Source organism: Pantherophis guttatus, chromosome 3 (genome assembly GCF_059756535.1).
Source record: "Pantherophis guttatus breed Tessera chromosome 3, ASM5975653v1, whole genome shotgun sequence".
NCBI lineage: Eukaryota > Metazoa > Chordata > Lepidosauria > Squamata > Colubridae > Pantherophis > Pantherophis guttatus.
Window position 1 is genome coordinate 81,190,984 of NC_142065.1, and position 24,410 is coordinate 81,215,393.

At 40.0% G+C, this 24,410-nt stretch overlaps 1 protein-coding gene across 3 annotated transcripts in view; it reads left to right on the forward strand.

Moving 5' to 3' along the window:
* The first annotated feature begins 20,053 nt into the window (after positions 1-20,053).
* Positions 20,054-24,410, forward strand: part of LRRC8D (leucine rich repeat containing 8 VRAC subunit D) — a 79,827-nt gene continuing 75,470 nt past the window's right edge. The window contains exon 1 of one of the 3 annotated variants that reach the window (XM_060690029.2): positions 20,054-20,356. The gene's annotated coding sequence lies outside the window, so the exon portion shown is untranslated. The remainder of the gene's footprint in view (positions 20,357-24,410) is intronic. The other 2 variants (XM_087889924.1, XM_087889926.1) reach the window with 2 other exon arrangements.

Sequence of the window (24,410 nt, forward strand, 5' to 3'; positions counted from 1 at the left end):
TTCAACTGCACATTTTCCCATTGGTCAATTTGTGTATCACAGCCAAAATGTTTAGCTGATTTTATCATACATTCTTTCACTTGTTCTTCTTCTGTCTCATATTTCAGTAAAAGTGCATACATTTTAGCAACAATATGTTCATATGAGTACATAATTCTCTTCCAAATTCAGTCTTATTTTGTTCAAAACCAGAAATCTTTTACCCAGTTTAAACCCTTCTGTTCATTGTATATAAGAAAAACATAGGCATGAATATCCTTGAGAGGAGAGATTCTCAAGGACTACAGTCAGTGGTGGGATTCAAATAATTTAACAATCGGTTCTCTGCCCTAATTATTTCTTCCAATAACCAATTCACCAAACTGCTCAGAAAGTTAACAACCGCTTCTCCCGAAGTGGTGCGAACTGGCTGAATCCCACCACTGACTACAGTGCAAACAAGCTATTTGGTCTAATGACAGGCTAAAAATCAGGAGTCCCTGAGTTCTAGTTCTGTCTTAGGCATGAAAGCCAGCTGGTTGACTTTGAGCAAATCATTTCATCTGCTGAAACCCACCTCTGGGTTCATTCTCTTTGCATCTTAAGACTGCTTGTCTTCAGCAAATGCATCATGGGATTTGTTATCATCAGAACCAAGGCCTGGAAAAATAAAATTAAGAAAGGTGGTGAGGAATCATTTGTCAGTTTCCCTTCCAAAGTAGGGTTGCAACTCTGTTTAATCTTCTGCAAAAAATAATAATAATAAATCACTGTCTATGTGACCAACTAAAGAGGTTGCCTTATGAACTTCTTTAAGGAAATGGTACACACCCTGACAGGAAGAGTTGGCTATTTTGAGACTTCCTTTAATCATTCTGAACTCTGACATTTCTTTCAGTCTCTAACTATGCTGTGCTACTCCGGAGCACAGCATAGTAAGGGTTGGATATGATTCAGCAAGGCAAATTCTTCCAGCATTGCCCAGGTCTGTGGTTGAACATCTGCAAGTCAACATCTCACGTAGAGGAACTCACCTATAATGCAGAATCAGACTTTGTTCATAAACATTCCTAAAACCTTTTATCCACTTTAAACCCTTCTGTAATTGTAAACCCTTTTGTTAATTCTATATAAGAAAAACCTAGATGAGAATTCTTGAGCGTTACGTGGAATGCAAGAATAACTGCAAGAAAAAGGAGACCCAAAAGCGTTTGGGGATAAATACTGAGGAAAGATTATCATTAGGAATTTGTAAATAAATAAATAAAATATTGTGCACAATGTAAAAGTGTGTCTCCTACAGTTGCAGTTCAGCAATAATCACTAAGCAATGGCCAACAAATTGGCCATTTGCTATTTGCTGTGTTCACAAGAGTTAATAGCAGTCAAACGTCTTACAAGGCTCAAACCAAAATGAGAAATTGAATGACTGTACTGAGATACAAGTTATTATTAACCTAAGCACTCCCTCTATATCTTTGTTCCAACGTCAATCTGTTGTCTTTGTTCCAACGTCAATCTGGCATCAAACAATCAAAAAACAGCAGATAATACAAATATATATGTGGTTCCATCATTTTGTTGGGAAGATGTTTCCATTATCTGCTCGCTGAAAGACTCAGAATAAATCACTCACATGGAACATAGTACATTCTTAAATGCTGACATTGATGATCATCAGAAGGAATGGCATGATGAAGATCAGCCAGGACATAATTTTGTCTGGCTTGGGAAAGATTGCTGATGCAACTGGGAGGTCAAAGCTTATCCTGGCTTGGCAACCTTGCTATTGAGAAGATATATTTTCAGAAGTATAGATTGAGTAAGCAACAGACTATCCTGATCTTCTATTTGAGTAGAAAAATGTGTAAGAGTTTTAAAGGTTCTCTCTTGACCACCCAAATAACCCCATATTGCCTGAGTTCACACACTGCACTTAGCCAGAATGTTTTAATTTTTAATGTTGTTGTTTTGGGCTTCATATGTTCATCGATGCAATATTATGCTCTGAAAACTCAGCTGCGGTGGTGCAGTGGTTAGAGTGTAGTACTGCAGGCTACTTCTGCTGATCACTGGCTGCCAGCAGTTTGGCAGATCGAATCTCACCAGGCTCAAGATTGACTCAGCCTTCCATCCTTCTGAGGTCAGTAAAATGAGGGTCCAGATTGTTGGGGGCAATATGCTGATTCTGTAAATTGCTTAGAGAGACTGTAAAGCACTATGAAGCGGTATATAAGTCTAAGTGCTATTGCTATTGCTAATAGGCAACCAGTTTGGTTTAGTGGGCACCAGGCTAGAAAGCGGGAGACCGTGAGTTCTAGTCCCTTCTTAGCCATGAAAGCCAGCTTGGTGACTTTGAGCTAGTCACACTCTCTCAGCCCAACCCATTCCCCAGGGTTGTTGTTGTTGCGGGGAAAATAGGAGGAGGAAGGAGTATTAGGTATGTTTGCTGTTTTGAATTATTTATAAAAATAATAATGGTGGGATATACAGAGAGAGCACTTACTTAATAAACTATAGTTAAGTCATGCCTTAGGATCATATATTATTTCAGTCACCATTTTTGTTGTATACAGGGCATGATCATGAAGTCTCAATTTACTTTCAGAATACCGCAAATCAAAGAAGGCTGTTTCATAAAATTTCCTGGGCGACTATAGAATGGCCCTTGTGAGTGAAGGCCCCCTCTTGATCAGCTTGTCTCATCTTGCTTCTGCTTCCTCCCCATTGAAATATAGGTATGTATGTGTATATATATATGCAGACTGAGTAACCAAAGAGAAATACCACGGCTTAAAAACGAAATGTTTCATCTTGCACCTTACTTCTTCATCTACTCTGATATGAGTAACAACGAAGCTTTTGTCACAGTTCAGCCAGTCTCACATTTTTTCAATAATCCTTGTCTTACTTCCCTCCTTTGTGCTTGGAATCTCTCTGTAAATAAACAGTTTGCTTCCTTTCTGCTCCCAGTGGGACTGAGTAGGCATCAGACTTTTTATTTTTTCCCCTCCTTCTAAGATAGAAATCGAAGATTTTTGCACAAGCTTCAGGGCATGATCTATAAAAAGAACCTATCTGAGGAACCATCTCACCCCACTGGGATTGGCTCACCCCACCCATGCCAGTAGAAGAGGCATAAGGGAGATCCCATTGGTTAAGGAATTTCGGCTGGCAGTGTCCAGGAGAAGAGCCTTCTCTGCCATGACTCTTGCCCTTTGAGACATTGGGGCTCCCAAGGTGAGATCTGCACCTATCCTTTTGACTTTTGACTAAGGGTTTGAAGAATTGGCTCTGCCAGTTGGCCTGCGGCCCCAGTATGGATTCATCAAGATGGAGGGGGCTGAGGGAATTAAGACAAAACCCCACTTCTCCTCCGGGGGCATCCTAAACCTTTCCTCCCCTCTTTTTAATTGCAAATTATTACAATATTGATTGCTTCAATATTTTATTGGCTTTTAATGTTTGTAAACTGCCAGAGTCACTCTGGCAAGATGGGCGGCAAACAAATCTAATAAACAAAGGGTTGTTTTTTTAAAAAAATAATGACAGTGACTTTAAAGCAATGGTCTCCAACCTTTCTGGCTTTGTAGGCTGAGAAGGGGGTGGGAAGGGGATGGTTCCGGGCAAGTGGCAGGCACGGATGACCACCGATCATGCAGATGGAGCTGCATGCATCCACGCTTGTCTGCCACTTCTATAGCCCGGTTCTGAACAGACCACAGCCTGGTAGTGGATTGCTGCTTAGAAGTTGGGGACCCCTATTATCATATGTGGTGGATGTGTGTAGAAGCAAAAAAATACTGTGCAAGAATTTGTATGTGGTTGGAGAAGGTGACACAGCAGCATATTGATTTATAACCTGAGATATTCCTGTTGGGGATTTTACCAGGGAATTATAGTAAAGAAAATGTATATTTGATTATTCATGTAAAAACTGCAGCTACAATTGTATTTGCACAGAATTGGAAAGGTGAAGAGATTCCTGCAGATGAAAATGTGATTAAGAAAATATTGGAATGTGCAGGAATGAATAGATTAACACTTGCGATTAAAGGAAAGGAAGAATCTGATTATTACAATATGTGGGATTTATTTTATCAATGGTTAGAGAATAAATATGAAAGTAATGTATAATAAAGTTAAATAAGTTAAGAAGAGAAATGTTATGATAATAGATATATTAAGCTTAAGCATTAATATTAAATTAAGAGTAGATATAAGTAATGAATATGGTGGTAAGCTTTAATTGTTATGGCACAAAAAAATTTGTACCCAGACGACACACTGTTTAATGAACGATGGAATGTTTTGTATTAAAAGAAAATTAAAAAAAAAATTCAAGAAAAAGAAGAAGTTGGGGATCCCTGCCTTAAAGAAGCTTCAAAAAGATTCAGTACCCTATCTGTTTAAACCCAAAACTTGGGGGATCTTATTCTACTGACATTTCCAGAAGAATAATATTTATCATGCTTTTATGTCTGTTTTCTTTTCTTTTTGATAGTAGATTTAATATTGATCAGTAAATTGCACTAATTTAAATTTAGTACAATTTACTAATCAGTATTATCAGCATCAGTAAATTGCACTATCATGTTTTTCTTTCTTGACAGAGAGGGCAGTTGACAAATCTTAGGAGAATAATCAGATAATCCTCGATTTACAATAATTCATTTAGTGACTGGTCAAAGTTGCAACAGCAATGAAAACAGTAACTTATGACCGCTTTTCACAGTGAAAAGCATCCCTTTGGGGATGCTTTTCACTTGGGATGCTTTGCAGCATCCCCATGGTCATGTGATCAAACTTCAGACACTTGACAATTGGATCATACTTATGACTGTTGCTGTGTCCCAAGGTCATGTGATCACCTTTTCTATGACTTTCTGACAAGCAAAGTCAATGGAGAAGCCAGATTCACTTAACAACCGGGTTATTAACTTACAAACTGCAGTGATTCACTTAACAACTATGGCAAGAAAGGTCGTAAAATGAGGCAAAACTCACTTAACAAATGTCTCACTTAACAACAGAAATTTTGGGCTCGGTTGTGGTCATAAGTCGAGGATTACCCGTAGTGAAAAATCTTTGGCCAGGTAAAGCTAAAAAGATGAAAAACCCAAGGTAGTTCTTGCATATCCAGTGCATGAATACAAAGCTTACATGGTACTGATAGTCCTTGATTTATAACCATAACTGGGAATGTTCTGTTGATAAATAAGATGGTTAAGTGAATTATGTCCAATTTTAAGACCTCTTTTTGCCATGGCTGTTAAGTGAATCACTGCAGTTGTTAAGGATTATCACACGATCATTAGCTGAATCTGGCAAGCTTCCGCCATTGACTTGGCTTGCCAGAACCTGGCAAGGTTGCAAATGATGATCACGTGAGCTTACAGTGCTACAACTGTTGTTAATACATGCTGGTTGCCAAGTGCCCAAATTTTGATCAAATGGTTGTGGGGATGCTGCAAGGGTTGTAAAAGGACCAATCACAAGTCACTTTTTAAAATGCCATTGTAACTTTGAAAGATCACTAATCAAACAGTTGTTAAGTCAAGGAGTAACTGTACGTACAAAACTCTTATTTCCAAGCAATAATATTCATCTATGGCATATTTAGAAAAACAGAATATAATCTACAGTACTGCAATCCAGTGGTCCCTGAAAGGGGCATCATAAGATTTTTAAGAACAGAGAATAATTTCTTGCCTCATAAAACTCCCTGTTGGTGGAGAAATGTCCATTTACCTTACATCACCACTTACCTTACATCAGAGAAAATTAAGCAGACCTTGGGAAGGCTTGAATCAGTAAAATCCAAAGCATTCCTATTTACTTGATATTCTTCTAATCTAACAAGGAAGACAAAAACCAGCCCTGAACTGATGAGCTCAGGCCCCTTTTGTGGGTCTAAAAGGAGGGTAAAAAGGAAAGGAAGCATAGGAAAAAACAGCTGGCCTGTCTCTGATTCAACCGCTTTTCATAGTAGAATATCTCAGTCTATGTTTCAAGAAAGGGAGCCCATTCCAGGCAAAAGGTCAAGTCACACATGAGTTTTCAATTGTAAAGATGAATAACATTAATTTTCCATAATAAAACAATGCACACAGGTGTCACTCAACCGCAAGTTATTGCTGAGGTCAGTTCCACTTCTAGGGGCTTCATGGATCAGAAAAAACGAGAGGTAAATTGAGAGAGAACAGTTCTTAAACAGATATATCAGTTTTATCAACAACCAATCCAAAGCACAGAATCTGGGATTGAGAGTGGGAGGAGAAGCAGTGGATTTAAAATGGTAGAGACCAATCAGACTTTGAGAATTATTTCATACTGGTTTGCAATAAATTTATCTACCTGGACCATTTACTGGGGATATGTGACTGAGAAGCTACCGGTAAGTCCAAGTGTAACAGCTAAGTCAAGCTATGTGAAATTCTGGCATTTATTGACAAGCTGTGATTTGGGTACCTTGACAAAAAAAACCTTTCAGACAAAGGCTTATCTGATCTACTTTACCCCACTTTCTTTTTTCTTCTGTTCAGAACAATTCCCTAGTTTTCTTACAAATATTTTTTGAAGTGGTTTGCCACGGCCTTCTTCCTAGGGCTGAGAGAAATTGACTGGCTTAAGGATACCCAGCAGGCTTTGTAGCGATAGAAAGACTAAATCTCACAGGCTCCTGATTTCTAGCCTGATGCCTTAACCACTACACTAAACCGACTCTAAATGTACATAATTAATGTTAAATTATATTTAATATTTATTATGAACTTTATTATGAGCTTTTCTATTAGAATGTGCAACATCTGTTTTAAATTAAGAAGGTAAAATTCTGCATCCATTTGGTAAGCTGGTAAGAGATTTGAAATGTCTCACCCCCTTACTAATAATTTGCTCCATTCGATGCCTTCATCTCTGGTTGTGCTGCAAGCAGAAATATGTCTTTAAAAGGTAATTAAAAATACATCTTTCTTTCCTCCTTCTGGGTACTGAATCAAAAAATTGGACAGAGCAAATTAGGCCATGGAATTCAAACACTTGCTTGGTTTAAGAACACAAATGAAAACATTCCCAACAAATGTCTATCTGCCTTCTGTTTGTATACATCTGGTCAAGAGCAGCCCATTCATTTTCCTTGGAAAGCGATTCCATTGTTGACATGTTTTTGCTGTTAGGATGTTCTTCCTAATGTTCAGCTAAAATCTGCTTTCTTGTAATTTTAGGCCATTATTCCATGTCCTGAACTCTATGATGATAGGCCTGATGTCTGTGTGACATCTTTTCCTGTAATTAAAGAATGTCATCCTATTCCCCTTCAATCTTCTCTTCTTAGGGCTAAACATACCCAGCTTGTTTCCTCAAATTCTCTACTTAAGACTTACCGTATTTTTCACACTATAAGATGCACTGGATCATAAGATGCACATTAGCTTTAGAGGAAGAAAACAAGAAAAAAAAATCTGCCTCTGCCTCCCAGCATCCTTCCGGTATTCATCTGGCTAGCATCCTTCCAGCAAACAGCCTGGTCAGCTTCAGCACATTATTACAACCCCAGCACATGGCTTGTCCAGGCTCCGCTCTGTTGTGCCTCCCACTGGTCAACTGAACTGAGCTGCTGCCGATGCCGGGGAACATTGAAGCCTTTGCTCCCAAGCAGCTGATTGGCGGTTGGATCGGCTTTCTGGAATACGGCCTATCACCACTGCCACCTATTGCCACCACCTATCGCCTATCGCCACTGCTGCCATGCGGCGGCAGCGATCCCTGCTGCGTAGAACACCTGATGGGCGATATTCCGGGAGGCCAATCCAACCGCTGATCGGCAGCGAAGGCTCCAGCATTCCCCAGCAGTGGTGAACAGTGGCAGTGGTGGCACTAACTCCCCTCCCCCCACCACAATATTCGGTCTATAAGATGCACAGACATTTCCACCCACTTTATTTGGAGGGGGGGGAAGTACAGTAATTTCCAGTTCCCTGCTTTTTGCATTTACACCAGTTCCAGTTTGCTGGATCCTCCTTAAAGCATGGTGCTGAGAACTGGAGGGTTCTTATTATAAATTGTGACCAGTATAATACAGTGGAATAACTATTTCTGGCAATTTGGAAACTATACAGTACTTCTCTTGATGCAGCTGTGTGTTGCATTTACATCATACTGCTCAGAGGTGGGTTTCAGCAGGTTCTGACCAGTTCTGGAGAACCCGTAGCAGAAATTTTGAGTAGTTCGGAGAACTGGTAGTAAAAATTCTGACTGGCCCCGCCTCCATCTATTCTCTGCCTCCTGAGTCCCAGCTGGGATCGGGAGGAAATGGAGATTTTGCAGTATCCTTCCCCCAGAGTGGGGTGGGAATGGAGATTTTACAGTATCCTTCCCCTGCCACACCCACCAAGCCATGCCCACCAAGCCATGCCACACCCACCAAGCCACACCCACAGAACCGGTAATAAAAAATTTTGAAACCCACCACTGATACTGCTGATAGATCAAGTGTAATATTTTTGCCAAACTAACCCTAACCCTACCCTAGCCCAAACTATACAGTCCCCTTTTTGTGCATTTGTTTTCTATTTCCTAAGTGAAGGTTTCCATCTTTTTGTCAAAAGGTTAGAAAGGAATGACAAACCCAGATGCTTTCTTTGAATTGGTTAACCCATAGATCCAAACCTGTTCTGTATAAATCTGGTTTATTAAGCTACCATTCGTTTCACATATCAGTTTAAGCCATTAACCATGATTTGAAACTACATGGAAAGTTAACTATTCTACAACCCTGATATATGGGCAGGCGAATGCTTCATGTGCTGTTTAAGTAAAAGAATCTTATTAAAATTAATGTATAGATGTATGTATAAATAAATGAAGCTGGGATGCTGAAAAACATTTTGTGAACAAGCAAAGTATTATCTGTAATGACATCCTTATTTACAAGAATGCCTGTGAATCCCCAGACATCTTTAGAAAAAGAAGAATGACAGGGAACTGCAGCCCAGAGCATTGTTCACAAGTGTATCTAGCTACACTTACCACCAAAAGGTAAATTAAGTGATAAATGAGGTGATAGAAGATGCTGGATGGTTAAAAGACAGGGCAGGGCACAAGTTCCTCAGTTTGCCTTCTGGAAAATGATTGTTTTGCGACTAGTCATAGCCACTATGGTAGCTCTCCAGGCCAACCCCTTCATGGCATCCATTTTTGGAGAAGGTTTTTGCAACCTCTTCTCAACATTCTAAATCAGGAGTCTCCAACCTTGGCAACTTTTAAGACTTGTGGATTTCAACTCGCAGAATTCCTCAGCCAGTTTAACTGGCTGAGGAATTCTGGGAGTTGAAGTCCACATGTCTTAAAGTTGCCAAGGTTGGAGACATCTGTTCTAAATTGTCTTTTGGACAAAAAGGTAGTCAGTCCCTGATCCAGAACCCTGAGATGAGACTCATATGACAGAAGTACAATTTCTTTTTTGTAATATTACTTAAACGATCTGAATTGTTCATTTAAAACACAGTAGTGGTGCTGGGGGAAGATATAGTTAAGCCATCCTTTGGCTTCTTCCAAGATTCCATTATTCTATTCACTTTGCCTACTAAAATTCTCCAAGAATATAATCTTCAAAGCACCCTTTTTCTTTGAATAATAATAATAATAACAAGGAGGAAATTATCTGCTCTGTGTCTGTTTTCATGTCTGTTTCTAAAATTCCACATTGTATTACATATGTTTCATAATTCTCATTCCTGTTCAAAAATAAATATATGAGAAATTAATTAGCAAGGCAGCTTCATCAAAGGAACTCAAGGTTCAAGCAGACTGCTACAGTTATTGGCAAGGCAAGGAAACAGGCAGTTTTTCCATTACCTCAGCTCATGAGTATCTCTGGATTCAGTGAATGTGGCCGGAGATCATTGTAGGTGACTGCTCTACTCCGGGGAAGCATATTCCTTTTTTTATTTGTAGATATAAACCTTTATTTTAGTACATCTAATAGTCTCCAGCAAGCAGAGATAGCGATACATTAGCCATTATGCTAAAAGCACTAGCATTCCATTTGCAATTTATTATAAAACATAAGAATGTCAACAGAAATGTATTCCCCTACCATACCAAGCCATGGTTCTAACCATGATTTAGGGCAGGGGTCTGCAACCTTAAATACTCAAAGAGCCATTTGGACACGTTTCCCACAGGAAAGAAAACACCGGGAGCCACAAAACCCACAAAACCTGGGTGGGCGTGGCCAACTCGTTGCTCATTGCTAGCAGTCACATGACCCCCTAGCCACGCCTACCCAGCCGGTCATTAGGGCAGAGAACCAGTTGTTAAAAAAAGACTGGGAACCACAAAATCCTTTTGACATATCTCTCCCCTCCCTCCCTCCCTCTCTCTCTCATCTCTCTATGTCTCTCTCTCTCCCCCTCTCTCTGTATCTATGTCTGTCTCTCTCCCCCTCTCTCTGTATCTCTCTATGTCTCTCTCTCTCCCCCTTTCTCTGTATCTCTCTATGTCTCTCTCTCTCCCCCTCTCTCTGTATCTCTCTGTCTCTGCCCTGGCCGCTTCTCCATCTTCTCAAGCCAGGCGAGGAGTGATTGGGAGGGGAGGGCGAGGGGCAGGGCCAGCCAGTGGTGGGATCACCTGACAGGGAGCCATAGCAGAGGGCCCAAAGAGCCGGATGCGGCTCCGGAGCCACAGGTTGCTGATCCCTGATTTAGGGAATGTATTTCTACTGGTTTGGGTATACAGGTTGTCCTCGACCTATAAGCACAATTGAACCCATAATTTATATTGCTAAGTGAGAAATTTGTTAAGAGAAGTTTCAACCAGGGGTGGGCTTCAAAAATTTTAGCAAGGGGTTCTCTGCCTGGTTGCTGGGGGGCCGTGGCCATGGTGGGTGTGGCTTAGTTGGCCTCCTGCACCACGGGGGGGGGAGTTTTTGCCCTCCTTGGGCTCTGGAGGCTTTTCTTGAGCCTCTGGGAGGGCAAAAATGGCCTTCCTAGGCTCCAGAGACCCTCCAGAGTCCGGAAACAGCATGCACCCTGCACTTACCTGCATCCAAAATGGGCCACATGGGGACTCCTAGGAGGGAAGGGGTGGGGTGGGCAGGACCAGCCAGGAGTTGGATTTGGGAGTTGTCTGAACTGCACAGAATCTTAGCTAGAGGTTCTCCCGAACCCCTGCAAACCCCCAGCAAACCCACCCCTGGTTTCGACCCATTTTACACCTTTTCTTGCTACTATTGTTAAGTGACTCCCTGCGATTGTTAAATTAGTAACATGGTTGTTAACTGAATCTGGGTTCCCCATTGACATTGCTGGTCAGAGGGCAACCAAACGGGATCACATGACCCCAGGACACTGCAACCGTCATAAATATGAACCAGTTTGTCAAGCCTCCAAGTTTAAATCACGTGACTATGGGGATGCTGCAATAATCGTAAGTGTGAGAAATGGTTATAAGCCTTTTTTTTCCAGTGACGTTGTAACCTTGAATGGCCACTAAACTGTTGTAAGTCGAGGATTACTTGAACTTAATAAACCGAGCCACACATAAAATGCTGTTATCATCGTGGGCCCTCATTTTGTTTTTTTTGTTTTTTGTGAGATGCTAAGAATTCTATCACTAGAGGTCATATCCTCACATGGAGAAACAATAGACTATTAAATGTCCAGGACTATTAGAGGTACAGAATGTTCTTTATAGTACTGCGAAATTTCCAAGGGAAATACTGTGCAAGGCAGTCTGAACTACCGTATCTGCTTTTTGAGTGAATCTTGGCTCAGGAAAGAGCACAGTTCATGAACAAGAGGTATGGAGGATCCCAGAATATTACTAAGGTCAGACTTTCCCTCTTTTAATTCATTTCTGATCTAACTACCCTATTTCAAGTAGTCCTCAACCTATGACCACAATTGATCCCAACATTTACGTTGCTAAGTGAGAAATTTGTTAAGTGAGCTTTTCCCCATTTTAGAATTTTTCTTGCCACATTTAAGTGTTAAGTAAATCACTGCAGTTGTTCAATTAGTAATCTGGTTGTTAAGTGAATCTGGCTTCTCCATTGGCTTTGCTTGCCAGAAGGTCGCAAATGGTGATCATATGACCCCGGGAAACTGCAACTGCAGAGCCGAGGTGGCACAGTGGTTAGAGTGCAGTACTGCAGCTACTTCAGCTGACTGCTAGTTCAGCAGATCAGCGGATCAAATCTCACCGGCTCAAGGTTGACTCAGCCTTCCATCCTTCCGAGGTGAGTAAAATGAGGACCCAGATTGTTGGGGGCAATATGCTAATGCTAATGCAGTATGCTAATATGCAATATGCTATATGCTAACTTTGTAAACTGCTCAGAGAGGGCTGTAAAGCACTATGAAGCGGTATATAAGTCTAAATAAAAAAAAAAGCTGTCATAAATGTGAGTCAGTTGTCAGGCATCTGAAATCACATGACCATCGGGATGCTGCAATGGTCATAAGTGTGAAAAATGGTCATACGTCACTTTTTTCAATGCCGTTGTAACTTCAAACAGTCACTAAATGTACTGTTGTAAGTCGAGGACTCCTTGTATAAACTGTAATTCTGTAAAAAATAAAAAAGCCCAATATTTTCTATGGAAGCCAGCCTCTTATGCCATTTTGAAACAGCAGGCACCTGAAAAGGATGAAAATATTTCTCTAATGTGGGGTACACAGGTATAGGGGTTTTTTTTGTTTTGTTTTGCTTTTTGAGATTATCTCTCAATTTCAACTATAATGAGAAAAAGAACATTTAAAAAAACCCTGTACGATCTAATCTAGGAAATACCATTAAACACACCGATCAAATACAATAGATTCCTCCTGAAAAAGCATCTGTTATCAGCCCTGCAAGATCTACATCAAAAACATCAGGGATATAAACATCAGATGTTTATAAGAATTATTTATCCCCCCCCCAACGCCTGGTGAATACTGAATTGGACACAGATGTAACAAACGTTATCACGATGCTAATGAAGCATAATTCTGCATCAACGTGAGATGAAGTAAAACAAACAGGCGGTAATGGTTTCCCAAAGGACTACGAAATCAAATCTAAAGGGATGTGCGGAATATACAGATGACGTTGCTAAGAAACAGCAGTAATTATTGAAAGGTTCAGCTCCAGAAGGAAATATCCTTGATTGGCCATTCTAACTAGCTAGCAAAATATTTAATTGGTGAGGAGGGAATAGTGACCTGGTAGCAAAGCCTTCTCTAATTTGACAATAGCTCAAGCATAAGCTGTTTATTCTAGTCAGCCAAAATAGTTAAATGACTGGTTGTAAGGGGGAAAGCGTCTTCCACTGATCCCCCCCCCTTTTTGGCCCGGAATTGAAAGCCTCCCAATGGCTACTGATTGGGCGGGGTAGGGGGGGAGGGAATTAAGACAATTGGAATTGGCTAAACAACTTAACAATTTAATGTTACATGGAAGATACAGTCAGTGTTATTGATACAATAAGGATAAAATAGGTGATACACTGAGATGTGTATGTCTATTTTTGTTGCTGATATTTTCACTAGAATTCCAAGACCCATTAGCCTGAGTTCCAGGGTAGATGATCTAGTTTATATAATATGATTTATTTGGTTCTGGCTTTGTTCATAGTTTAATATGCTGTTCAAGTCTATGAACAGCAGTATGTTCTGTTCCACCAACTGCAGCATTGAGGACTTTCTGAAACCTGGTATATTAGGACATTTTAAAAATGAATAATTGTGGAGCATGAAATAATGGGCATTTTAATGACTGTAGGAAGCTGTGTTGCATTTTTATTATTCTTCAGACATTTTATGGACTTGCAGCATTTGAGCCTGAAAGTAGATGAGTCAAATGATGCTATCAAACAAAACAACTTGAAATAATTATGCTTGCTGTCTGGATCTATGTCATCTGGGATAGCTTTAATTCAATCCTGTGAATCCATTGTGGTGTAGGCATGTATCAATTATACTTGACAACACATCTTTTTGCCCCCCGTTTTATTTGATTTGATATTAGATTTTGTTAAAAATAAATAAAAAGGAAGCTTATAGACCAATGGTGAAATCCTCCCTGGTTTGCCACTGGTTCGCAGCCCGCACATGCGTGATGTGTGCCAAGTGCATGCTAAGCACGCACATGCACACTGCGTGCCAAATGCACACTGCGCATGCACACATGCACAGTATCCACCAAATGCACGCTGCTCACGGAAAAAGGAGGCTTGGGAAGGTAAGTAGAACGGGGGGGGGAACAGCTGTGCCGCGTGATTTAGATTCACTAGAAAGCAGGATTTCCTGCTTTCTAGTGATTTTAAATCACACGGTACAACCGATCGTCAGAAATACCAGTTCGGACCAACCAGTAGTTTTTATCACTACCGATTCGCCCAAACCGGTGCGAACCAGTAGGATTTCACCACTGTTATAGACTGAATTTTATTGTCAGACCTTTTCTGCATCCTACATGAACCACAATCACATTCTTTGAAACTAAAAATGATGGATCTCAGTGTGTTGTTTGGAAGGTACCAACTAGATAGAAAACATCTGTGGGGTGGCTAAGGAGAAATAGCTTCTGTTTGCCTTCTGTTACGTTGGTTCTTCATGATTTGCTGTTCCACCCATGACCATCATTTTGTAAAACCTCTCAGGACAATGTGCCCAGTAGACCATAAAGGTTGAAGACCCATAAACCAGATATCACACTCTTTGGGCTTCCCGATTTTAATTTGGCCAGGGATCTCATCTGACCTAGCTTACTTAGTACTGTCCTTCTTTTAAAGCTGCTGAGATGTTCTAATTTAAATCTGATTTTACTTCCCATTGAGGTTATCAGCCAATCTTGCACCCACTGTTATTTTTAGAGCCTGGTAGTTGCAATTTGCCATTCTACTTTGCAGCACCAACTTTCATTATTACTGGCTTGTCACCTAGTTCCAGGTTCACTTCAGCTGTTTTATGACCCAATTCCGGGTATCAGTCATCAACCAAATTCCATTTTGTTTGAAATGCCTATCCATATGCTATTTTCTACTTGTTCTTACACTGGAAAAGTGACTTGTGTTTTGGAGATGAGATAGAAATAAGTTCATAAAAATAAGAGTAATAAAAGAATAAAAGTATTATTTGTCAACTAGAAAATGTATTTATTTCAGATTTATTAATAAGGCATGATAAGAATATTATTTTGGAATAAGAATATACATTAGCTCAGATGTCATTTCTCATTCCTTGACTGTCTTTGTAAAATCCATGTTTCTATTCTTGCTTCAGCTGATACTATTTTAGCATATGATGTCCTGTTCCTTTGAGAATTTATTTTCCATATCATCCTTTACTCATAAAAGTTAATAGAAAACAGGGCAGAGTCACCATTAATCTATTTGGTAATTTACTGATCATGTGTGTGGAAATAGCAAAGAATTCTAAGAACAATCCGATTTCCTTGTAGGTTTCTGCTTTCCATCAGAAGGAAATGCAATAGAATATGACTTTTCTCTATATCATATTTATGTTTTTCTAATTTTTAGTGTAAAGGTTAGGTTTATAATATTAATGGCATAGCTAAATTAAACCATAGCTGCATCTAAAATTTGTAATGATTGGTTCATTCAGCTCCTACTTTATGTATGAGCTGGTTTGGTTATCCATAAATTGTAGCTTTATTTGTTCAGACAGATATAGACATCCACACCAAGCTCAGATAACGTTTGATAGCAACATTCAATACACAAACATCTCCTAACAAAGTAACTTTTATGCATAGTTTTATGCATTTGTAATTGATAAACAGAAACAAGGCCTCAGTAAATGCATGAAGGTTTTCACAAATCTTCAGTTTAGCTTATTACATTAAAAAGGTAGGTTTCCCCTTTATGTGGCATATGCCATATAACCATAATGTTTAATGTCACTTAAAAGTTTTAAATCAGATCAGCGAGCGCGATTTTATTAAGCAGGTCCCCTGGAGTAATTGTTTTCTTCATTTGTTTCAATTGAACTTCGTGCTGCAATTCTTGTGGCTGTGGTCTTTATACATGGACACTGGTCAGCAGAGGGAGCTCTTTGAGAAGAAGAGAAGTCAAGTCTGCTAAAGTCATTAAACAGCAATTTGATGTTTAATGTAAATAAAATAATTTAAAAATATTAAAAATGTTATTTTTAAAATATTATTTTTAATCCTAATTGATCGAATAGTGACTTTTTAAAAATATTCAACATGAAGAGTTTGGGGATGCAAGAATAAAGGCAGAAGCAAGTCAAAGGAAAATCAGATATTGCGTGGTCCCTGCACTTAACATTCTACACATTGTAGTTACATTCAAATTGAATTATTGAAAAGTTTACTGCATTGGTAAGGCAACCATATTTGGAATGAACATTAGATGACAACATGGTGATAGAGAAAACCCCAACTCTCTGCTGCTATCTATTCTGGATTTTGCAGCCCAGATCTGGTAGATCTGTATGCTGGGCCTCCCTGAAAGAGGAACAGCCCACAAAATGTATCAACCGGACATATAATAGTTAAGATTTTTTGTTGCACCCCCTTCAATAGTGCAGAAATATCTTAGGTATTTCCCAAGTCATGTACAGCTTGGAAAATAAGTCTGTCAAGTTTTTCCCATGACATAAACATCTCCCACTTCCCTTTTAGTTTCATTTTTTTCCCCAAGGCAGTGATAGGGGAAAACTCTTAATGGCTCAGTACACTACGGTAGTTTTCAAGATAGCTCAGAATCCTCCTGGGTTCTTAAACTGTTCTGTAAAGAATTAATGCAGGGTTAATAAAGTTTATCTTTCAGCGTTTATGTCTATGCTACTAAAATTCTCATTGTCATAACCTTTATTTGGACGAAATGATACATCATAGTTCAATGTTTTAATGTGTACTGTATATTCAGTTTTGCTAGAGTTAATAAAATTAAAGGCATTCTTGATGCTTGAGCTGCCAATTAATCTTTGAGCTTTTGTAATTTAAATTTGTTTACCTATTAATGCTTTGTGCTGAGTTAATTTGGAACTTTGAACCTTTTCTATCTCATACCCTGGCTATTAGTTAATATTTATTATTGGAATTTAAAATACATTTAGTACTTTTAATGGCACTTGCTTATCCATTATTTTATAAGGTGTTTGTCCTCACTTTCCTCCAGAAGTTCAAGGCAGTTTATGTAGGAGACCTCCCTTCATTGGATTCCCACAATAATCTTGCAAGGTAGGTTGGAAAGAGGAAAAATGATTGATCAAAAATCACCAGTGAGTTTCCACAGCTGACAGTAGACTAGAACCTGAAACCCTCATTTTTCACACTTATGACTATTGCAGATTCCCCACGGTTCACGTGACCAAAATTCAGACACTTAGCAACTGATTCATATTTATGACGGTTGCAGTGTCCCAGGATAACGTTACCTGTTACCTTTTGCAACCTTCTGACAAGCAAACTTAATGGGGAAGTCAAACTCACTTAACTTACTAACTTAACAACTGCAATGATTCACTTAACAAATGTGACAAGAAAGATTGCAAAATGGGGCAAAACCAGGGGTGAAATGCTCCCGGTTTGGATAGGATTGCCCGATCCGGTAGCAATGGTGGCAGGTGGTTCGGAGAACTGGTAGGAAAAATCCCTGCGCCCTCCCCCCCACACCATGCCCAGCTGAGCCGCACAATCATCAGAGGCTTTTTCTTTTTACTTTTAAAAGCATTTTTTCTATAACCTCTTCCGACGAAAAAATGCTTTTAAAAGTAAAAAAAAAGCCTCTGATGATTGTCGGAGGCTTTTCAAAGCATTTTTTTCTGCAACCTCTTGGGGAAGACGTGGTAAAAAAAATGCTTTGAAAAGTCTCTGACGATCCCAGCTGACTTGCCTGATCAGCAGAGAGGCATTTTTTAAAAAGCCTGACGATCCCAGCTGAGTTGCCTGATCAGCAGAGGTTTTTCAAAGCATTAGAAAAAATGTTTTGAAAAGTTAAAAAGAAAAAAAAGTTGGCCATGCCCACCCAGTCACATTACCCCTCCCCCACCAAGCCACGCCCACAGAACCGGTAGTAACAAATTTTACATTTCACCCCTGGGCAAAACTCACTTAACAAATGTCTTGCTTAGCAACATAAATGTTGGGCTCAGTTGAGGACTGCCTATACCATAATCTTTATTACATTGCTATATATGCATGCTATGCTTATTTATATTTAACATTTATTCAGTCTTGTTTTCTGTATTCATACAACCCACCAAGCCTTCAACACAGGCTAGGTTGACACAACATACTGGATTCCTTTGTGGTTCCGTGGATCTGGCAAACAGATATCTTTCAGACTTAGTTCTTCTGGATGGAAGGAAACTGACATTTAAACTAATCATTACAAACACACTCACATGAACGGTGCTTGCCGGTTGAATATATATGGGTTGCAGCTTAACAGGTTCAGTTAAATATTGTTTTAAAAAACAGTTATTGTGAAATTGCATTCTATTCTGCAAGCAAGCAAAGTGCATTTTAGCTGGATATCTTGGGTGAACTCAGCCTACAAATAATAGGGCCAAATTCCCTCAGAATTGTTTCTACTTTACAGTGAACAGAAAAAAAACAACAACCCAGCTACATTGTATTTGTTAAAACTTTAACACATCACAAAATGTAGGCATGTTTGTTTCAGCATGCTCAGGCCTAATGAAGATTATTTTGATTTTTGTCTATGGAGATTCTCAGTCATCCAGGTCATGATTGTCCCAAAGGCGCTTTTTCAAGAAACAACTGGACTTTCTGGTTTTTTCTTTGAAGATGTTTCGCTTCTCATCCAAGCAGCTTTCTCAGCTCTGAAGAAATTATTTGATTTTGACACGGTGATTCTAAACCATGGTTTAATATATTGTGAGAATCCTTCAAGTCGTAGCTTTTCTATAAACCATGGTGAAACAAACCATGATTTAAAAACCATAGCTTTCTCAAAGGAAGATGGGCCATTAAGGGCACCAAGCCAGCCCAAGCCTCAAGAGGAAACATCAAATGCCACTCTGTTCCTTTTCTCAAACCAAGTTCCATACAATCCAAGAATAATCCAGTTATTTTGGCATCCAAGGCAATTAAAAAAAAAAAACCAACAATCATGTCACTACAGGAACCAAGTTCTTCTACTAATGTAAATCAACCCATTAAAGGCAGGCCTAGACTCAAATTTTCTCTTAATGCTTCTAATGCATTGGGTGATCCCAGGACCCTCGTTTCCAGTTTATTTGGCTCATAGGACGATTATTACCTGTCTGTCAATTATTACCTACCTGTCAATGACTACTTCAGCTTCAACCACAATACAAGAGCGCACAATAGATACAAACTTAAGGTAAATTGCTCCAAACTCCATTGCAAGAAAATACCACTTCAGCAACAGAGTGGTCAATGCCTGGAATGCACTACCTGACTGGTTACATCCCCAAACCCCCATAACTTTAACCTTAGGACTGTTTACTGTGAACCTCACCTGTAAGAGGTGTGTAAGGGGTGTGCATAAGCGCACCAACATGCCTACGGTCCCTGTCCTATTGTCCCCATTTATTCGTATCCATTTCCTGTATTCATAATCATGTTTATACTTATATCTGTTATCTTATACATGACAAATAAATTAAAAAATAAATTAAAAAAATTGGGGGGGGTGGAAACATGAAAGGAAGGACCGCTTCCTCCCCTCGACTGGGGGGTGGGTGGGGAAGAAATACAAAGGAAATCAAAGTTGGGTTACGACAGCCAAATGCCGCTGCCCTCCTCTGCCTCACAGCAAGGCCAGGCCTCAAAAAGAATCCAATGGGGTCGCCCTCAGAGATATCTCAGGCTGCAGTGTTAGCCAGCAGTTCCCCCTCCTCCTGGGCGCATCTCCACCTGTCCTCCGGGACGGTGCAGAGGGACATTCCCTCCATTGGAGGCAATCTGTAAAAAAACGGGCAACCCCCCCCCCCTGCCCCCCCAAAAAAGCACCCGGGCACGCGCCGGACTTCCCCTTCGGGGGCCCGAGCTCGGTTTGGCTGCAACCGCACCTGAACGGCGAGGCGGGGAGGAAAAGGCGTCGCCAGCAATCACATGGGCTCTGCTTCTGGTGCCATTGGATAGGGCCTAGCCATTAGCTTCGCTCTGCGTTGAGGGAAACGAGGGTAGCCAGACCGGGCGTGATTAATAATAAAAATAAAAAATGGTGGAGGTTTGCTTTTTCCTTCTTCCAGCCAAAGCCGAAGAGGTAAGCTCGGGGGCTTCGTCTAAAGCTTGCCTCGCCCGGGTTTGGACCGCGCTCTCTCACCCGGCGTTTTTGGCCCCGCCTGCATGGGCTCGCCTGCTAGAGTGAGTCGTTTCGCCGAGGCTGCTGCTGCTGCTGCTAGGTGAGGTGCGTAAAAATATATCCGGTTTGCCGGGTGATTTAATAATATTGCTAACCGGAGGGTCTGCGGTCCTCGCCCGGTTGCGTTGCGCATCAGAGATTTTTGTGCTGTCTCATCCATGACGAAGGGACGGTTGGCAAAAGCCGTCACGCTGATGTCGGGCATCCTTTTTTACAACAATCTTGGTCGGTGGGCCGGTATTGGCGTCCCTTGGGGTGGTAGGGGAGAGGCTCTGAGTTCGCGAGAAAGCGATTCGCCTTCGGTCTCTTGAAGCACAAAGCTCAGATCTTGGTGGGGGGGGGGGTGTTGGAAAGTCAGACTTTGCATTCAGTGAGCCTTGTGCTCAGGTAAGTGAAGGTAAAGATTATATAGCCTTAAGACTTTAAACTTGCACCTGTTTATCTGGAAGTCAGTGCAAGTAGTAAGCCCCGCGAAGCTTATTTCGTGGTTTGTTTAATGAGTCAGGATTGACTGCTTGCAAACGGTTGCAATATTGACAAAGCCGTAATATGGCAGCGTGTGATATACTGAACACAACTTTTGCTGGTATTAATAGACGTGTTTATTCTTGCACTGCAAATAAATTTGGATTTGAACTTTGGATTCTCTGGGTTTTTATTTTGGACTGTGCTGTACTAGCTCTCTAGAAAGAGATATATAGCTCTTTTCCTCACATTTCTGACTGCTTGGAAAGGATGCTTAGACTGCTAGTTTCTTGGGCAACATGCCTCTCTTTGGTAAAAGTTAAGAAATATCTGAAATATTAACAGAGTAGAAGGCTTGTGAACTAGGTCTGTAAACTATCTTCTGTGCTGCTGTATAAACTATATGGTATTAACTATCTGAATGAGAATGGATTTTCAGGATAAAGAGGAAACTTTATCTCCTTGTAAACTAATGAAATAAAATCCAGTCTATAGTTTGTTTGTTTGTTTTTGCAGAAACCAACTTCATTTATAATATGAGAAAATAAAATACTGGGGGTTTTCCTTTGAAGAAGATATTGTGTTTTAAAGATGAGCCTTGCAATGCTGGATTAAATTAAATCTTATTCAGAAAGATGTATTGGATGACACAGTTGTGTGACTTCATCTTCTGAGGGAATCCTCAGGTCACACTCCCTTCCCCGGTTTCTTTGGGCAGATGTAAGAGAAGTGGGGTTTTTTGCCTGGAGAACAAACCCAAAATTGATATAAGCACTATCTAAAGGTGTAAAAATAAACAAAGGTGCTAGTATGACTTAAAAAGACATCAACTGCAAAGCCCAAGCATTCTAAAACACATGACACCAATGTATGAGAAATGCTTAGGGCTTTTGCCATACCAATAGACAATACAGTGAAATATCCTGTTACCAAGATCTGATGCTTCCCATTCATAAGAAAGACAGTTATGAAAATGGAAACTGGAATGCATCCAGAATTGTAGCAAGACCACTGAAATTGGGAAGGCTAATATCCTCAGATTAAATTCCATTGCAAAAGTCTTTTGTTTGTTCTCTCCCCCCCACTTTCTCTCTCTCCCCCCTCCTTTGGCTGCCAACAGAGACTTGTCTTAAATGTTGAGGATAGCAGCTGCTGCTGAGAACAGAAAGTAACTAATTGTACTGCTGATATGGGAAGGAAAGTAATTGGAGGGAGATGAATCTCTCCATAGTTGAATACTGTATGTGCCAGGAAAAAGGAGGAAGTGTGTTGCAGTGTAGGTGTGGTAGAAATGAAAGGCTATAAAATGAAATGTTATTTGCCATGCCCTCCAGGTATCGCTCTTTTAATTTGTGACGCCTCGGGTGGCAGCAAATGCATTCATGTCCTTTTTGTGCTGGGAAAAGCATCATAAAGACTTTTTATAGTTCAGTACTATGTCTTCAGGTAGTATAATCTTGCTTATGGCAGATTTAACAGTTTTCCACTGGATTAAAGATTCTTTGGATTGCTTTTAAATGGCAGCTCCATAATATTTCTATACAGGTAGTCCACAACTTAGGACCATAGTTGAGCCCAAAATTTACATTGATACGTGAGAAGTTTGTTAACTGAGCTTGCCCCATTTTATGACTTTTCTACCCACATTTGTTAAGTGAATCACAGCAGTTCTTAAATTAGTAACATGGTTATTAAGTGAATCCAGTTTCCCCATTGACTTTCTTTGTCAGAAGTTCACAAAAGGGGATCACATGACTCCGGGATGCGAGTCAATTGTCAAGCATCCTTATATAAATCATGTGACCATTGTTGGATGCAACAATGGTCATAAGTGTGAAAAGTGGTCATAAGTCACTTTTTCCAGTGCCATTGTAACTTCAAACGGTCACTAAATGAACTTTTGTAAGGTAAGGACTACCAAATTCAAAATAACATTTCAAAATATTGTGAAATGCTCTTTGAGAGTTCCCTTGCTTTGCCACCCTAACTGTTGTTTAGTTACCAGGTTGTTAAGTGAATCTGGCTTCCCTATTAACTTTGCTTGTCAGAAGGTTGTAATCACATGATCATGGGAGTCCTGCAAAGGTTGTAATTGTGAAAAATGGTCATAAGTCTCTTTTTTCAGTATCGTAACTTTGAACAGTGACTAAATGGACTGTTGTAAATTGAGGACTCCCTTTAATATTAAATCAGGGGTGGACAACTTGTGCCCTTTCATATGTAGCAAACTAATGGAATAAAATTCACTAGGCTATAGGGTTTTTTTTTTGCAGAAGCCAACTTCAATTATAATATGAACTATATTGAACTGTAACCCCCAATATTCTTTTGTTACTTACCCAGTTGGGTATCTCTCACATTTTGTGACAAACCTAATACCAAACAAGCGTGCACCTTGGAAATAAATCATACTTCCTGCGTACAAATTTATGTACATACATACATTAATGATTCCTCAACATAGTATTCAACTGTATATTGTTGTTTATCTGGTTTATTTCTTAGTTGTTTTAATCTTTCTTACGCACGGAAGGGTTGTAAACCGCTCAAAATCAACTAACAATTGAAGTGGTAGGTAAGCCTAATATACCATATAGCAGAGGTCCCCAACCTTTTTGACACCAGGGACCAGTTTTGTGGAAGACAATTTTTCCACAAATCAGGGGGGAGGGGAGGGAGGGCCTCACAACTTAGACCCCTTAGAAGGGTTTGAGAATCTAATGTCTGATGATCTGAGGCAGAGCTGAGCCTTGATGCTAGGGAGCTGGGGAGCGGCTGCAAATACAGATGAAATTTCGCTTGCTCGCCTGCCGCTCACCTCCGGCTGTGCAGCTCGGTTCCTAACAGACCAGGATAGTGGTCCATGGCATGGTTGGTTGGGAACCCCTGCCATATAGGGCCTACAGCAAGTTTTTCTCTGTAATCTTAAGCATCTTTATTCATTGGAGATGGGGAACCTTACTCAGCAACATCATGAGGACTAAAACTGCTGAGAATTCAAGGAACAGAAGTTGCTTGAGCTACGTTATGGTTTAGGATTGTGACACAATCAAATCTGTTTAGGAAACAACTGAGGAGGAAAAAAGTGTTTCAACCGGCATAGTGTAGGCCGAGCTGCAGCTACCTTGGCAATAACACGTCCATTTTTCTTGATAAATAAGCAAAGGCTCTTGAAGATGAGGAATTATGCATGTGGATTGTTTAACCATTAACATCACTGTACAGATAAACAGTCCGTTGGCCTTGTCCTGATTTAGGAAGGTATGACTTATGATACTTTAATAGTACCATGAAGTCCATTATATTCAGTAGGTTGATAACTATTAAATAGAATATTTATATCCCTCATTTCCAGTAAAAATATACTGTCAAGGCAGTTAACAGTAACATGTGGATAAAATAACAGCATTTAGAATTAAGCTGTTACATCTCAAATAAAAACATCCAATAAAAAAGATGGTTGAAGAAGTATATTAAGGAAGCCGAGACAGCTGCCAACAGGGTTTGAACAGCACAAAAAAAAAAAAAAAAAAAAGGAGGGAGACCAAGCTTAGTCAAGGAATGAGCAGGCTGAAGCTGAAGACAGAAAGAGGCTCCTAAGATCAACCCTAGTTATCTCTTGAGACTCTGCAGC